Raw genomic sequence first — 3380 nt, forward strand, 5'->3', positions numbered from 1 at the left:
GCTGTGGCCTGGATGGTCCTGCATCTGTAGTACTGGGTGGAAAGAGTGAAGTAGGCTCCAGAAGCTTGCCTTAGGACAGCTGTCTCATACTGAGCAAGGTGTGGTGAAGTCCCCAGGAGGCTGGCTACCACAACTCAGCCTATGATTCTGATGGGACAGTCAATGAGGAGGCATGGTAAGGAGATGATACAGTGACCGTGTGAGCTTGAGGAGCAGGCTGAGGGTGAGCAAGAGATACCCATAGTTCTACAATCCCTGTCTCACTGCTAGCTCTCTCTGACTGGTTCTTCATAGGTTGAATGTGGGACATTTCATTCTAGGGATGAAAAAGGCAGGACTACAGTGAAGTAGGATTGGTTAAGTGTGCTCAAAGCCTTCTGACCTGAAGTCATGTCATGAGCACGGTTATCGACTTACTATGAGAAGATGCAGGAATAGTTATGTAAGAACAGAGAATCACACTTAATGACAAGTGGCAACCACAACCCTTTCGGGAATTTGTGTTACTTCGGCTGTAACTCCAGACGAGTAATGTAATCTAAAGCACACACCGTCTGAGTATCAGCCTGTTTCCTGTTACTATACTTGATAATCTGAGACTGGATGTTTTATAAGGAAGAGAGGTTTATGCAGCTCACAGTTCTGGAGGTCCAAGGGCATAGCCGTGGTTTCGCCTTGGCCCTGGTGAAGGCAGCATGGCTGGAGTGTGGATTCGAGGGTGAAATCAGTGCAAGACGGGAAGCCAGAGTGACTGGGATTCCATGAGGAGCACACTCATCACTGTCATGGACACGCCCATAAGACGCAGGATTGTTTTTATTTATTTATTTTTTTTTATGAGGAACCATTGTTTAAAGGTACCACCTCCATCTTCTTATGGATTGAGTTCCAACATAGAAAACCTTAGGGATGGAGGCCACATTTACTCAAGCCTAGCATCTCTCCAAATAAAAACCACAGTTTCACTTGTATGTAATTAATTTCCTATGAAATAACTGACCTTTTAAAATTAGACACAAAGATCATTTTGGTTAGCATAGCAAGTGCTTTGAAAACCATTGCATACATATGTGAAATTCTCAAAGAATAAATTTTAAAAATGCATTTAGAAGAAAGAGGTTACTGTGATATAGAATAGTATTAAACTTATGTATTAATTTGGAAAAAAATTAAATATTAGGAAGGTAACTTGTTTTAGTTAGGGTTTTACTTATGTGAACAGACACCATTACCAAGGCAACTCTTTTCTTTTTTTTTTGGTTTTTTGAGACAGGGTTTCTCTGTATATCCCTGGCTGTAGTGGAACTCACTCTGTAGACCAGGCTGGCCTCAAACTCAGAAATCCACCTGCCTCTGCCTCCCAAGTGCTGGGATTAAAGGCATGCGCCACCACTGCCCAGCCCAAGGCAACTCTTATAAGGACAACTTTTCATTGTGGCTGGCTTACAGCTTCAGAAGTTCAGTCCAGTATCATCAAGGGGGAGCAGAGCAGCATCCAGGCAGGCATGGTGCAGGAGGAGCTGAGAGTTCTACATCTTGTTCCAAAGACAAACAGGAAAAGACTGACTTCCAGGCAGCTAGGAGGAGGGTCTTAAAGTGCACACCAACAGTGACACACTACCTACTCCAACAGGGCCACACCTCTTAACAGTGCCGCTCCGTGGGTCAAGCATGTTCAAACCATCCCAGTAACACAAGACATTAAAAATGATGCTAAAGGGAAAATAAAGCAAATTGATTTTTAGGAAGGTTGGGTTTAGAAAGATATTCAAGTGCTGCAGAGACACAGCGCAGGGGAAATAGTGAGAACTGTGTGTAAGACACAACCAAAGACGGGCGGTGGTGGCGCACACCTTTAATCCCAGCGCTTGGGAGGCAGAGGCAGGCAGATTTCTGAGTTCGAGGCCAGCCTGGTCTACAGAGTGAGTTCCAGGACAGCCAGGGCTACACAGAGAAACCCTGTCTCGAAAAAACAAAAACAAAACAAAACAAAAAGACACAGCCAGTTCTCACATGCTTGTTACACTGGAGTCTCAGGAAAGATGCTTAATGCTCACAGAATGAAGAGAGGGCGCCATGAGGATTTGAGGGGCCTATGGAAATGCACGGGGCAAGCAAGCCACAGCAGGCTTTCTCTGAAAGAAGCTCTGAGGTTCATGGCTACCGCCTCAGTGTGTGCCTCAGTGTGTCGACTAACCCCGTTTAGTTTGCTCACGCTTAACCGCAGTACTTAATGAAGGTGCCATGACAACACTAGCATTGGGTGCGAGCATTTTGCTGTTCTGAGCATTTCCCATAACCAAGTGGGGAAGTCTGCCAAGCTTTTACTTGGTTAATTATATTTATTCATTCAGTATTACTTATTGAATATCTTCTTTGTGCCAGGTACCATGGATACAGCCAGCAGCCACTAATGGAGCTTAGTTCTGGTAGAGACAGATATTAAACAACTAAATACAAAATAAGTATTTAATTAAACAAGATGGGTGAGAGCTTAAAAGGACAAGTTTTAGATGGCCCAGAGGGAAAGCTGGTTTATGGCTTTTTGTTTGCTTGTATTGTTGTTTGGATGGGTATGGGGTAACTTTATCTTTAGATCAGGTCATGTATCCCAGGTTAACTTCAAACTCACTCTGATAACTTTGGACTTCTGAGCTTCCTTAGCTCCGTATCTCAAGTGCTAAAATTACAGATGTGTGTCACAAAACCTGTTTTGTATGGTGTTGGGAATCAAAGACAGCACATTGATGGGACGTTTAAAACACTAAGATACGATGGTCCAGCAAATCCAAAATCTCCTTAAGGAGTATAACAATGCTCAAAGAAAGGGGCCTCCACTGGGTTGACCCTGGGATGGTTTGTACATGCTTAGCCCAGGGAGTGGCACTGTTAGCACTTGTTGGAGTGGGTGTGGCCTTGCTCGGGTAGGTGTGTCACTGTGGGCTTTAAGACCCTCATCCTAGCTGCCTGGAAGACAGCCTTCTAGCGGCCTTAAGATGAAGATGTAGTTCCTTTTGCACCATGCCTGCCTGGATGCTGTCATGCTCCTGCCATTGACTGAACCTCTGAATCTGTAAGTCAGTCTCAATTAAATGCTGTCCTTTATAAAACTTGCCTTGGACATGGTGTCTGTTCACAGCAGTAAAACCCTAACTAAGCCAGACCCTATGGAATTATTCAGGGGCCCTCTTCTGTGTCAACCCTATGAAATTATTCTTGTTTTTTTTTTTCTTTTTGTTTGTTTGTTTGTTTTTGGTTTTTGCTTTTCTTTGGGGTTTTTGTTTGTTTGTTTGGTTGGTTGTTTGGTTGTTTGTTTTTGTTTTTCTGAGACAAGGTTTCTCTGTATAGCCCTGGCTGTCCTGGAACTCACTCTGTAGACC

Source organism: Arvicanthis niloticus, chromosome 10, assembly GCF_011762505.2.
Source record: "Arvicanthis niloticus isolate mArvNil1 chromosome 10, mArvNil1.pat.X, whole genome shotgun sequence".
Classification (NCBI taxonomy): Eukaryota; Metazoa; Chordata; class Mammalia; order Rodentia; family Muridae; genus Arvicanthis; species Arvicanthis niloticus.